At 52.3% G+C, this 14,730-nt stretch overlaps 1 long non-coding RNA gene across 1 annotated transcript; it reads right to left on the bottom strand.

Moving 5' to 3' along the window:
* Positions 1–2,785: 2,785 nt before the first annotated feature.
* Positions 2,786–4,728, bottom strand: LOC144375957 (uncharacterized). The gene is made up of 2 exons (XR_013435884.1): positions 3,778–4,728; positions 2,786–3,649 (listed from the first exon to the last, which is right to left on the bottom strand). It is a non-coding gene; the product is annotated as an uncharacterized LOC144375957 (long non-coding RNA).
* Positions 4,729–14,730: the final 10,002 nt, after the last annotated feature.

Below are 14,730 nucleotides of genomic sequence, written 5' to 3'. Positions count from 1 at the left end.
CAGGAGCAGAGGAAAGGGAAGACAGAGAGCTGGCAGGTTGGGGCAGCACGAAGAGGGGACAGAAGGTCACACTGGGCCTTGCTCACTGCACAGCATTTTCAAGTTGGGGAGCAGAAGGACCCAGAAGGGAAGCACATACTTGGTTCCGCGTCTGGATCTTACTTCTTCCCCATCGGTCCATGTGGCTTGGCCCCAGGCAGGGCCACTGGAGGTGGTGGAGCTAGCGGGAGGCCTGGAGGTTACTGGGTCATGTCCTTGAAGGGGACAGGTGCACCCTGGCCCCTCCCTGCTCTCCCTCTTGCTCCCTGGCTGCGTGTTCCCCTGGTGTGCTGCCTCACTGCAGGCCCAAGGGCCACTGGGACACCCAGCACAGACCGGACCCTCCAAACCTCGAGCCCCAGCAATCCCTCTTCACAGATGACCGACCCACGTGTCTGCTGCGGTGGGGAGGAGCTGGCTGACGCTCTGAGCTCCCGCCAGCCGTCTCCTCTGGTCTCAGACCCCGGGAGGTCATGACTGGGACCCCAGGAACCTGAAGTAGAATGCCCTGGAGGCGGGGACTCTGCTGGGACCCCTAACTTCAAGGTGCCCCAGGAGTGGACGGTGCATGCTGGGCCTGAGCATGGCCTCACAGTGGCCATTACTCTGTCTCCCTTCCTCCAGCAGAAGAGGGCAGCCAGGGAGACAGGGAGAGGACGAGGACACCATCCATGGTTGGCTGGCCTGCTGCAGCCTCGGGCTCAGAGGGGCCGAACACAAGATGGCTCTCGTTCTGTCTAACCAGTGCCTCCAGCTGCTGTCAAATTCCACTGTCCGGCTCCGGCCACGTCTCCCGCAGGCCCCTTGTTTCTTTTCTTTTCTTTTTTTTTTTAAGAGAGAGAGAGAGAATTTTAATATTTTATTTTATTTACATTTTTTAGTTCTGGGCGGACACAACATCTTTGTTGGTATGTGGTGCTGAGGATGGAACCCGGGCCGCACACATGCCAGGCGAGCGCGCTACCGCCTGAGCCACGTCCCCAGCCCAGGCCCCTTGTCTCTTTTGATCATTTCCAATTACTAGAAACCCTTCAGGACTCACATCCAATTCAAAGCCCTCGGGGGTCTCATTTCCAGGGCCAGTGCAGGACTCGAGGGCTGCGGTCCCTCCTGCCGAGGTCTGGCTGCACCTGCCCCAGAGGCAGCTCCCAAGTTGGCCTCAGGTGGGTCCATCTCCCCTGTGTTTCCTGGGGTGACGCCCAGACCCACGCTGGACACCTCCATGACTTCGGACACCTTCAAGAGAGATGCCCAGGCTTCCCTTCAAGCCCTGCCAGGGGTCCAAGCCCTGAATGCTCTCCCTGGGCCAGGTGTCTGCCTGTGTCCATTGTCGCTGCTGAAACACAACAGCAGAGACCGAGCCCTTCATAATGAACAGTGCATGCTGACCCTCAGTCCTGGGGCTGGCAAGTCCAGGTTCCAGGGCAGCTGGCATCTGGTGAGAGTCTTCTCACTGCGTCATTGCATGGTGGGAAGTGGACGCACCAGAGACAGAGAGGCCCAACTCACCCTTTTAGGATGACCCCCTCCCCACCATAATACCTGTAATCTGTTCAGGAGCGGGGAGCCTCATAGCTTAGTGACCTCTTAAGGGACTTCCCTGGTACTCTGTTACTGTAAAGGTAAAATTTCTAAGCTGACTCTAAGCTGCAAGAGTCTGAGTTAAAGTGTAAAAGACTGGGGATTGTAAGGTTTCTAAATTGAAAGGCTTGGGCTAAAAATAATAATAATAGGCCAGGTATTGTTAAAATTCCTCTGCTACCCCCAGAACCTGTAATCTCTGTAGCTGTTAGAACAATACCTGAACTGCCCAGTAAATATTTCCACTGATTCCCTGGTTGTTTATTAGCTAAGGGCTCCAAATAGCTCAGACGTAAGCATCCAGGCCACAAAACCAATCAGTTTAAATGTGTACCCCACTCAGGGGTGACCAATCACCTCTGCCCAGACTGTTCCCGCCAATAGATGTACTAATCATGGCTCAGGATTGTTGTTCAATTTTCCCGCGCCTCAAGATGATTTGTTCTGATGTACGCAAATACATCCTCTCCAAAAAGTGTACTTAACCTCTGCTTGACCTCTGCTCTGGGCTCTGGGCTGCTCTCCCTTCCTGAGTGAGCCTTGAGCCCCAGCATGCTGGTTCAATAAAACTTCCCCCTGCAATTGCATGAGGCTGGTCTCTTGTGTGGTCTCTCCCTCCGACGCTCCGCTGGACCCTTACATTATAACAGCAATTAAGTTTCAACGTGAGTTTTGGAGGGGTGAACATGCAAACCCCAACAGTGTCTCTCACCTCGGGCAGCCCGGGCAGCCCGTGACTCCTGGCTGCCCTCCACGTCATGGTCATTCACACGAGCCACAGGGGTCTGCAAGGGCCTCTGCACTGCCTTATAGGTGCTGCAGAAATATGAGGCAGAGTCCCCCGCCCTCTTCTCCTGGGCAGTTGCACCATGGTCACCACTTGCCCAGCCATCCCCGGCTGCCCCCACTGTCCTGCCCCCCAGCCAACCTGACAACAGGACAGAGGAGCCGCATGCTGCAGCCCCATGCACTGGCCAGGAACAAGCTGCCCAGGGCCCCTGCTCGCAGGCACCCCAGTCTCTAAGAGCTGTGGACCGGGAGCCCCCCGTGTGCATGTGGCCAAGTGTCGGGGGACACTGCTTCTGCTGGCTTGGGTTTGGGAGCAGAACTCCTCTCCCTCCTTCTGCTAGAATACCATCGAATAAAATCACAACATACGAAACCAGACATTTCCTATATTTTATTTAGTTTATTCTGTGAGAAGAATTCTATTTGTCTCCTCCTTACGACGAGAAAGAGATTTAGAAGCAATAAAGTGGTCTGTCCAAGATTGCACAATCAGAAGGCTCCAAGCACCTGTTTGTTTGTTTGTTTTAAATTTTAATATTTATTTTTTTTTTAGTTTTCGGCGGACACAACATCTTTGTTTGTATGTGGTGCTGAGGATCGAACCCGGGCCGCACGCATGCCAGGCAGCCGGCTACCGCTTGAGCCACATCCCCAGCCCCACCTGTTTGTTTTATAACAAATTTCATGAACCTGAGCAAGGCTGGGCAAACCATGAGCTAAGAATTCTTCATATTTTCTCTTATTATTATTATTATCATTTAAAAAAAAAGTTTTGGCAGTGCTGGGACTCTAACCCGGGGCCTGGCACGTGCTAGGTAAGCACTCTATGGTGGAGCTCTGTCCTCAACACAAGGTTGATATGTTTTTAAATATAAAACAGTGTTTAAAAAAAAATCTAAGGAGGGCTAATTCAGGGCCAGGGTGTACTCAGTGGAAGAGCACAGGCTTGGCATGAGCAAGCCCTGGCTTTAATCAGACACAAACAGGAAAAGAGGGAGACTGTGCAGCCCAGGCAAACTGACATGGGAAGTTCAAGTTCCGATCCGGTGAAGACAGCTCCGCTGGATACATGTGTCGTGGGCAGCGTCTGAGCGAGGGGTGTGAGAGGGACTCCTGCCTTTACAGAAGTCTGCCGGCCTCCACAGGTCCGCTCCTCTCGTGGCGGTTTCCTGGTGGGGCAGGGACCATCTCCAGGCTGCAGGGGGGTCCGCCGGCTCCACCTTGATCCTTCTGGGACCTTCTGGTGGAAAGGCAAAGGAGGTGAGCAGAAGCAGGGACCCACTGAGGCCAGCTCAGAGTCACCTCCTCCCCTCCCACGTGCCCTGCCCTCTCTGCAGTCACATGGCCAAGAATCTGTCATTCTGATACCAGGAGGGAGCCAAGGGTTGGAAGCAAGGATCTCATTGGCCGCCGTTGGGGATCCAGGATAGGAACAGGGCTGTGGGCCTTGGGAGTCTGTGTGCTCCGCTGCGTCTTCCTGAGCAGGAAGAAAAGAATGGGAAGGAGGAGGCAGGAAGTCCTCCCATCATCTCCCCACGAGGGCTGTTCCTGGTCACCATCCCCAGGTCACCCACAAAGCCAGCAACCATAATCAAAGCCCAGACGGCCAGAGGCCCTGGGACCCCTCAGCAAGGGCAGCATATTCTTCTGCAGTGTCACTGTTGACGCTGGAAGGCAGAGAGGGACAGGAAGTTGAAAAATTCCAAAGATCATCCTTTCCTCCCCGTGGCTGTCTCGGAGCCTGCTCTGTCAGCTCTGAGGAGGTGGCCTGAGTCCTGAGGCCCTTGCAAATGAGCAGGAGAAATGGAAGGATGTGGCCATCCCCCTCCGCTGGTTTTCCACACAGAGCCCCGCAGCGGGGTAACTGCAGGCTTTGCGGATTTGGGAGCCCGGATGTGTCCCTTGTGCTGACTGACAGGGCCGCAGGAAGCAGGGAGAGGGTGACGGTGATTCCCAGGCTCCCACGGCTCCCCAGCGCTGGCTCTCCCTGCCATCATGAAATTGGATGCTTGCCAAGGAAGAGGGAGGAAGGAGTCATAAGGCACACTCCTCTCTCGGAGCCGCTGTGCTTAAAGAAGACACAGAGAAGAAAAGAAAGGAAGTGGATAATAGAGTGGCGCTGACATGTCGTCGGAGGAGGAGGAGGAGGGCTGGAGTGAAGTCCTCTCAAGGCCCACTGAAACTCCAGGAAGCTGGGAATCCGCCTTGGAACAGCCACGTCAGCAGTACCACGTTTGGGGACGCGTCTTGTGGCTTCAAGCCCCTGCGCATAGTGTCCTTCTGAATGAGGCTCCAGAGAAAATAAAAATTTTTGTTCTGGGAAAATGTCTCTGTTTACTTAGATGGAAGGATAAAACTCCCCTTGGTTGAGGACGCACCAACATCTATAGACAGGATTCCATTCGGCCGTCCTGCGAGGCAGGCTTAGCTGTGTCCACTCTCCCCAGGGGGAAACGGAGGCCGAGATGGAAAGGTTTGTGACCTCCTAAGACACGACAGCCTCTAAGCAGGAGAGCTGGGTGAAAACTGGGTTCCGTTTTCGTTCAGTTGACAGATTCCCAAAGGAATAGGCTAAAACACTTGATCTCCAAGGGGTGGTAACTTGGTTAATGTTGATACAATTTTTTTTATTGAGATTCAAAACCTTCCTAATTATGAGTTCCCTGCAGCCCTGACTTGCCTACTGATGGGACCCTGGCAGAGGTGGGCACCAGCCCCAGCCAAGCCCCCTTCGCCCTCCCTTTGTCACCATGATGAGACTCACCATGATGATATGGATTCCCCAGAGCTCCTCCCCCTGCCCCCGCCCAGCTACTGCCCCAACATGCTATTACAGATGTTTTCAAATATACAGCAAAGTGGGGGGATTCTACCATGATCTCCCACAGACCCACCACCCAGATTCTGCCTCCAAATCTGCTAATCTTGCTTGGTCACAATCTCTCCTTCTATTAATGCATCTTGTTTTTGAAGCATTTCAAAGCGAATGACTCTCATCAGTATGCTTCTCCTAAATAATTCAGCATGCCCATCATTAGCTGCAGCTCTGTATTTATTCACATTTTTTTTGAAGGTTAGAATCTACTTGCAATGGCAGGCCCAGGTCTTAAGTGCTCAGTTACAGTTTCCAAACACTCATGCACTGTGTATCCAGCCTCCTGTCACCCAGAAAGTTCCCCCACGCCCCAGCTGATCCCATCTCCACTTCCAGACACAAGGGAGGTGTGATATATGCTCGTGGCCATCAGACCCATTGGTCTCATCACTTACTCCAATATCCAGAAACTCCTGAGCTCAGAGGACAGTCCAGGGGCCCACTAAGGGCTCTTCCAAGGTGCCTGGTAAGGGTGGTGTCTTGCACTTGGTGCGCATCCTCTAGGAGTCTAGGATGCTGTGCATACGCTGAACTGATGGTCCATGCACAGGGCCCTGTGTGCAGACATTAGAGTCCACTGCCCAGGAAGCAAGAGTAGCCCCTCTTGCCAACTCTGCAAACAGGCTCTGCTAGACTCCAGGCCTTAGTTGCTGGGGACAGGGGAGGTTCCAACTGTTCCCACAGGGACAGCATGAGAGTTCTACTGAACTTGAAACTACACCTACTACTGGTCATTGTGGACTCCTTGTGCCAATGGACCTGTAGGCAAAGCCAGGGGCTGGGGTCCCACATCCTCTCAAGGGCACGCCCCCAGTGGCCTGCCCCCCACCGGGCACCCCCTGGAACTTCCCTCCCCCTCCCAATGGTGCCAAGGGATGGTGGCCAAGCCCTCAATGCAGCAGCCCGTGGGGGACATTTAAGATCCAAACCCAAGCCGAAGCCAGTTTAAAAAAAGAAAAGCTGTAACCAACTAAAACACCCAAGAAGACAAAAATGACCAGGAATGAGGAGGAAGCGTGACTCCGGATCTAGGGGGAATTCTGAAATGACATGTAAGTACCAGGAACAACGTTATGTTAATGCATTTGAAAATTTAGATAAAATGAATCATTTGCTAAAGGAATACTTATCACCGTATTTTAAAGACAAAAAAACCTGAATAAAACAATTAGTGCTAAAAAATCGAATCAATTCATAAGTTTCCCTACCTCCCCGAACGCCCCGGAACAGGTAATCCGTAACTAAAAAATGTGTTTCAGAAAATAAGGAGGAGAGGGAGAGGACAGGCTCCCATCCAACCTAGATCCAAAGTCGGGCAGAGGCCAGGGGAGCAAGGAGGAGCAGAGCCCCACTTAACTTCTGAAGGGAGACGCCTCGCACCTGGGTAACTGAGAGTAGCCCAGCAGAGAGAAACCAGATTATCCCACTCCATCCCGGGAATGCAGGAACAAGGCCTCCCGTCATGTCTTGGTGATATCTCGATTACAGGATTACAGAACTGCTCTAGACTCCTGCAGTTTGGGCCGGAACCTCCTGTGCTGAAGGCGGGGTCCCGGGCAGCACTGTTCAGGGGGATTCTGGGGAGGTGACTGGCAGGTGAGGGCCCTGACTCATCAGGGGGTCAGCCCACCACTGGGTTCTTACTGTGATGGCGATATTGGGGGTGGTGAGACCCGAGGAGGTGGGGCTGTTGGAGGGGAGGGTCTTGGGGGTGTGGCACTGGGGACGGCTTCCCCTCCCCAGCCTTCTCCTCTCCTCTCCAGGGCCACCAGGAGCTGACAGCCTTCCTCTTCCTCCCCTCCTCCCCACGGCCCAGGAACAGGGAGCCGGCCACCCACAGACTGCAACCTCTGGGACCACGAGCCAAAATAAGTCTTCCCTCGTTCAAGTTGTTCTCCAAGGAGATTTTGTCGTAGGGACGGGCAACAATGTTCAAGGAAACTCCTTGACCTAAATCCTCCTGGGCTGGGGATCTACCCCCTGTTACAGCAGGAGGCGGAGGGCCAACCCCCAGCACGACGAAAAATAAATAAAGATGCAGAGAACAAGCTAGAGTTAGACAGGGACTCTCTTACCCAGTCAACAGGACTCATGAAACCTTCACTAAATCTACTCGGTGGTGAAATTTTTTGGAAAAGGCGACATTAAAATCCTAAGTGAGACAAGGAAACTGTTTCTTTTCAACATTTTACTGAACCACCGACTAATACAGTAAGACCAGAAAGACACGAGCTGTATGAAGCTGAAGAGGCGAAGCAGTCATCTGAAGATAATATGATCACCCGCACGGGAATTCCGGAGACTCGACAGACTGTGGGAAGTAAGAAGAGCCAGACAGGAAGTGCACACCTGTGATCCCAGCCATTCCGGAGGCTGAGGCAGGAGCATCCCAGGTGCAAAGCCAGTCTGGGTAACTGAGAGAGACCCTGTCTTAAAACAAAAATAAAAGGATAGGGATGTGGCTCAAGCGGTAGCGCGCTCGCCTGGCATGCGTGCGGCCCGGGTTCGATCCTCAGCACCACATACCAACAAAGATGTTGTGTCTGCCGAGAACTAAAAAATAAATATTAAAATTCTAAAAAAAATAAATAAAAAGGTCTGTGGCCAGGCAGGTGGCACAGCCCTGTAATCCTAGCCACTTGGGAGGTGAAGACAAGAGAATCACAAGTTTGAGGCCAGCCTCCACAACTTAGAAATGTTATAAAAATTTTTAAAAGATGGGGGGTTGAGAGAGAGAGAGCGCGCGCGAGCGAGCACACACATCCCTATGTTCACTCCACCATACTGCAAAAAAAAAAGATACCGCCATACTAACAATAATTTTTTTTCTCTCTCTCTTTTTTTTTTTAAGAGAGAGTGAGAGAGGAGAGAGAGAGAGAATTTTTAATATTTATTTCTTAGTTCTCGGCGGACACAACATCTTTGTTGGTATGTGGTGCTGAGGATCGAACCCGGGCCGCACGCATGCCAGAGGAGTGCGCTACCGCCTGAGCCACATTCCCAGCCCCATACTAACAATAATTAATGGAGCTAATATACAAAATACAGATGTCCCCAACAAATGATGTTTCTTTGTTGTTGTTGTTTGGTTTTTTTGTCCTGGGGATGGAACTTTGGGACACTCAACCACTGAGCCACATCCCCAGCAGTTTTTTGTATTTTATTTGAAGACAGAGTCTCACTGAGTTGCTTAGGGCCTCGCTAAGTTGCTGAGGCTGGTTTGAACTCATGATCCTCCTGCTTGAGCCTCCCAAACCATTGGGATTATAGGTGTGCATCACTGTGCCCAGCTGACTTGATAATTTTTTGACTTTACAATGATGCAAAGGCAATGTGTGTTTATTAGAAACCCTACTTCAAATTTTGAATTTAGATCTTTTCTGATTGCAAGACACTGATGTTGGGCCAGGAGCAGTGGTGCACGCTTGTAATCCCCAGCAGCTTGGGAGGCTGAGACGGGAGGATCGTGAGTTCAAAGTTACCCTCAGCAATGGCGAGGTGTTAAGCAATTCAGTGAGACCCTGTCTCTAAATAAAATACAAAATAGGGCTGGGGATGTGGCTCAGTGGTTGAGTGCCCCTGAGTTCAGTCTCCCGTAAAAAAAATATATAAATAAATAAAAGCACTGATGCTGAGCAGAGGCAGGGAGCACAGTCCCTGGTCCCCTCGTGAGGGCAAGCGCAGGTGCCCCATGGTGCCCTGAGTTGCTGAGTTGGGACGGCACCAGGCCAGCTGCATGAAGCGCATTTTGGACTACTTTCAACTTAGGGTGGGTTACGAGGGTGTCATCCCGTTGCAAGTCAAGAAGCATCTGCTCCTTGTGCAATAATAACTCACAGAGCAAATGGAAACTTTAAAAAACAGGGTTCCATTAAAAATAACGAGACAAAATAGTTACCACGCAATCCGTAGATGATACGCCACACCCAGGGAGAAGACGAAACGGCTTTCTGAAGGACGTAAATAGATTCCTCATATTCATGCATGAGGGGGAAGACTCAACATCAAATATCGTCACTTTTCCCCAAACTAATGCAGAAAACTCAACGCGGTTTCAATCAAAGCTCCAATAGAGTTTTTCATGAAACACGACAAGGTGGTGACAAAATTCACAAGGAAAAGCAAAAGACCAAGAATAATGGAGATGATGAGTAGTGGAGGTGTCGGGAACAGCTGCCCAGGGTAGCAGCTGGTGTTGGCACTGGAGGTCACAGGCCCTGGGCCCAGGCGTGGGTGACATTCCTTAGGAGGGTCCTACCCATGGACAGGCCTTGGTCTCTAGTCCACCCTAACAAGGCACAGACCCTCTGAGAGCGTCACTATTCTCACCACCGAGGGTGACAAAAGAGAGGACTCCAGGAAGAAACTGGAAATGCAGCGGAGCCAGTTCCCTGCGGGAAGAAAGTTCCAGAAGTCACGGTTAACATTCTCAGAAGGAAAGAGAAGAGTAACAGGAGGGAAGAGAGAAGAGCCGCGGGGAGGGGACTGGAGCCTCGGTGCACAGGCACTTGGGGTCATGAACACAGAGGTGGCTCCAGAGCCCTGGGCTGCTAAGAAAGCCACTTAGGGGTAACCATAAAAGGAGACTTCAGTTTACCAACAGGGAACTACCAACAGCCTCTAACCAGACTTCACCCACCCAAACCACGGGCTAACGGGGCTGCTGTTCACTGTAACCAATCAAACGGCTTCCTGTATAAAAGTCCCCTGTCCCCTGTGTACCCCGGGAGCCCTGGGCCGTGTGCAGCTTGGTCCTGCCTGGTGCCGAATCCTGTTTACTCTAAGAGACTCTGAATCCTTAACCTGCCTGAGTGTCTTTTAGCAGTGAGTCAGTGCTGACGGCATTGAGCTGACCCCAGAGACCCTCCAGGAACCTTTACCGGGCCCTGCCCTGGGTACAGAGGGTGCAAACATCATAAGACCTGACCAGAGGGTCAAATGCAGCCCCGAGGACAGCAGGGAAGGAAGCCCAGGGCCATGGGGTGGGGGTACCGCGTGCGGCGCTGAGGGAGCAGGGAGGAGCCTCCCGCCCCCCCCCCTCGGTGGGGCCAACTGATCATCCTCAAAAACTGAAAGCCGACTCCCAGATACAAAATGAGTCTGTGCACATGGCTTTATGCATCTGTGACCCGATGAGGGACCAAGAAGATGTGGAGAGCAGCTGAAAGGACATGTCGGGGTCAGCGTAGGAACAGGCGACCAAGAAGGCTGGGACATTCCATCCCTCGCATAGTCTTCACGTGTGGATGTTGGGGATCAAATCCAGCTCAGACTTTATTTAGAAAATAAGAAAACGTACATAAAAATGTACTTTAAATTTTTTTATGATTCTGACCTTAGGCATGACCACTTACGCTATTTTGGTATATTTCTTTGCAGTTTTTTTAAATATAAACTTTGTTTTTTATTTGTGATTATGCTATATATACACAGATATGTAGTTTTATATCATCCTTTTCCTTAAGCAATAGAAAAAGAAAAAGAAAAGAAAGGATGCTAGAACAGAATTGTTAATAAAGTAAATCTGGGCAGTGTCCCACAGGGCAACCAAGTGTTGCATTTAAAGTCACCTTTTCTGGGGACTGCGGTTGTAGCTCAGTGGTAGAGTTGTCACCTAGCATGTGTGAGGCCCTGGGTTCGATTCTCAGCACCACTTAAAATTAAGTAAATAAAGGTATTGTGTCCATTTACAAATAAAAAAATATAAATAAAAATATCGAATTCATCTTTTCTAGAGGACAGAAACCACTGTAAGCTGGATGCAGAGGCCCAGACCTGTGACCTTAGCTACTCAGGAGGCTGAGGCAAGCTTGAGGGCAGCCTGGGCAACTTCAAGAGACCCCGTTAAAAAAAGAAAAAGGAGTCCTGTTGTGTCTCTGTGGGGAGAGACCCATCCACGGTGTCATGCACCAGAATCAGCCCCTGGCCCACAGTTTAGCTCCTCCCCTACCTGAGCCACAAAGAGCCTCATCAATGGACTATCAAAGGTACAAACAAACCCTTGTAAACAGGCAGCCCCTGAAACCCTGCCCTCCACTGCAAGCCTGCCCAGTCTCTCTTGCCCATTCACAAGTGTTGGACAGCTGCTCCCGATGGGGACTGTTTGGCTGTTCATAGCTGCAGACCTTCCCGGGTGCCTCTGGTCCTGTACCTGGACGGCCACAGTGCTTCCCAACATCCTGACTCCCAAGCCACACCCCAGACCATAAAATCAGAACTTCCATGGGTGGTGTCCGGCTTCCGTGTCTTTTATAATCCAGGGCTCCAGAAGAGCAGCCTCGGAAACGGTCTGGGTGCCCGGGGACTGGCCATTACTGGAACTGTCCCCTTCTCAGGCAGCCAAAACCCTGAGCACGTGGATGGGCCCCAAGGAGGAGAGGACTGAGGGAGGGGGTGGAGGGACGGGGATCGGGACGGGGAGCTCCGGCTGACTTGGAGTTTGGCCTCTGTGGTGACATGAGGACATCACCGAGTTCAGCACACTACGGGCAGTCAGGGCGCTGGATGCTTAGAACCTCCACCTGTTTCTTGTTCTCAGGTGACCTCAGGTAAGTCACCTGGCCTTTCTGAGCCTGTGACAGACACGCACACCAGCAGCTGATTCCTAAGGTTGCTCTGAGGGGAAAATGAGGCAGAGCAGTGACCCTGAGGTCAGCCCTCCCTCCTCCCTTCCCAGTATCAGAATCCAGGGCTTGCTGGCCCCCGCTGGACCTGGGTGTGTCCAGGCCTTTCCACCCCTGACGAGGGGGGACACTCAGAGCCACTCGGGGTGACAATGGGCTCCCTGAGCCACTCGACTCACAGGGGTAGACAGGCCTCCTGACAGGAGCAGAGCGGCCACTCGGCCACCTCCCTCCTTCATGACTGGCGCAAGAGGCGTCCCTGTTCCCACATGTGATCAGAGCCAGTTGTCCTCTGATTGGACCCGGCTGACAAGTTCCTGTTCCAGGTGTAGATGTGCCCAGTGCTCAGAGGTGACCCTTTGAAAAGAAAGGCCCTTGGGACATGCGTCCAGACTCCGGCCCTCGCCCTCCGGCCCCACAAACACCGTCACCTCCCACAGCCACTCTCCCCTCCTTGGCAACAGGGACGGTCCATGCAGGGACCCGGTTCCCCAGCTCTGTGACCGTGTCCTGATGGAGACACAGAGGGCTTCCGCCTCCCGGCCTGGGCCTGTCCCCGCTGCAGGCTTGAGCCCAGGTGAGCCTCGCTTAGGTCCCTGGTGGAAACAGACCAACCGCCTTGTCAGCCACTCAGGAAGCGCCCCGGCCCCAGCGCAACGCCCCACCCCGCTGCAGACACACCAGGCGGACACCGTCCACTGTCCCTCAGTGGATGCTTCGGGCTGGCCGCCTGGCATTTGGAGAGCCCAGGTGGAGCAGGACGTGGGGGTAAGCACAGCAGAGAGGCGGCATCGAGGGTCAGGGAGGGCGGCACCTGCCACCCGGCGGCCTGCAAGGAGCCATGGGGTGTGTGGAGGCAGGGGCAGTCACAGAGGTGTCAAAGTGGGGACAGGGACAGTGACGTGGGCAGTCAGAAGATGGGGCTCGGGATGGGGGTCTGCAGGAGGGCCAAGGCGGGCTGCTGGTTATCTCCGCCCTGCTGGGGGCTGGGAAAGGCCCGTGAATTCCCTCTCTGTGCCTCTCCCCGGGTTATTAACTCTCTGGGGTGAAATGTGATTTGCTGGGTTTTGATTTTTCCTCATGAAGCAGAAATGGGAAAGGAGGAGGAGGAGCACTCCTCCGGCCTCTGCCCAGAGTCGCCGGGAGGGAGCAGAAGCTTCTGACCGCTGTTTAGCGTCTCCAGGAGCCACCACCAGGGGGCACAGGTGGGGACACGGATCAGCCACCTGTCTTCAGCGGCCCAGGACTGCTTTCCTGCTCCTGGAAGCTTCACCCAGCTAACTAGGGACCATCCTGCTCCAGCTCCAAGGGCAAAAACAGCAGTTCCAGGTACTCAAGAGGCTGAGGCGGGAGGATCACCTGAGCCCAGGAGTTCAAAGCCAGCCTGGGCAACGGTGAGACCTCGTCTCAAAAACACAAAGACCAAATCGTCCAGCAAAGCTCTCTCTCCTGCTGGATGAAGGCCTCATTCCTTCTGTGCAGCTCACTGGCTGGAATCTGGGGTTCAAGGAATGCACAAGTTGGGGGACTCTTCTCTAAGAGGACCCCAGCTTCTCCAACCAGTGAGCCCAAAGCCAGCAGAGAGCTCTGTTCCCAAACCTGTCTGTGCCAGTTGATTATCATTCTATAATCACATGATTCAATCAGTAAACTCGTGAAATAGGGTAAAACAAAACAGAATCATTGCCCCCATCCCAAAACCGAAACCCTAAGTTGAACTGAAAATTTAATTGTTGACTTATCTTTGCGCAGGACCATCTACAGAGGGGAGGTCATAATAATCCTGATGAATTTCCTCACATTATTTTACACGTCTTCAACACCTCTCCAGAAAGGGAGACTCACGCTAAAAATAAAAGGCCCGAGGGCTGGTGGTATCGCTCAGTGGTAGAGCTGGGTTCCATCTCCAGCTCCGCATTAAAAAAAAAAAAAAAAGTATATGACATCTGCTATTATTTCTTTTTTTTTTTTAAGAGAGTGAGAGAGAGAATTTTTAATATTTATGTTTTTTAGTTCTCGGCAGACACAACATCTTTGTTTGTATGTGGTGCAGAGGATCGAACCCAGGACGCACGCATTCCAGGCGAGCGAGCTACCGCTTGAGCCACACCTCCAGCCCCTGTTATTATTTCTAACTCCCTGCTTTATCTATTTTTTTTTAAGAGAGAATTTTAATATTTATTTTTTAGTTTTCGGCGGACACAACATCTTTGTTGGTATGTGGTGCTGAGGATCGAACCCGGGCCGCACGCATGCCAGGCAAGCGCGCTACCGCTTGAGCCACATCCCCAGCCCTCCCTGCTTTATCTAACTTTTGGGTAAATCTGATTCCAGTCCGAGCAGTTGGTTAAGTTTCTACTGAACCATGCCTTCAGCCACAGAGGTCACGTGGCCCCAGGCTGGACCATCAGTTCTCTGTGGAATCTCACACCCTGGGGAGACACTGGGAGGCTGGAAGCCTGGCACTGTCTAAAGGGCTTTAATGCCACTCAACAGCCTGGGGGTTTTGAAAGGCCAAGGTTCGTGGTGGGAGATTAAAACGCACACACAGATAGCAGTGACAAAGATGAAGCACTTGACCGCAAGCTGGTGCTAGTTTATATAGAAAGTGAGAGTCAGTTATCTTAAACCAGGAAGCTCCCGGGGCCAATCACAGTAAAGGTCAGGTCATCACCTACAGTGCACGCAAGTCCACCCTGCATGAGATTCATGGGGGGCACGAGATGTCCAAGATCACAGAAGACAGGAGGACCAATGAGAAAATTTTCAAAACAACTTGTTATCCGCCCACTGGCAACTTGCCTGCCACCATGTTGCATTAGG

Source organism: Ictidomys tridecemlineatus, chromosome 3 (genome assembly GCF_052094955.1).
Source record: "Ictidomys tridecemlineatus isolate mIctTri1 chromosome 3, mIctTri1.hap1, whole genome shotgun sequence".
NCBI classification, from domain to species: Eukaryota; Metazoa; Chordata; class Mammalia; order Rodentia; family Sciuridae; genus Ictidomys; species Ictidomys tridecemlineatus.
Note: the sequence above shows the minus strand (reverse complement) of the source record. Positions and strands in the feature narration are given on the sequence as shown.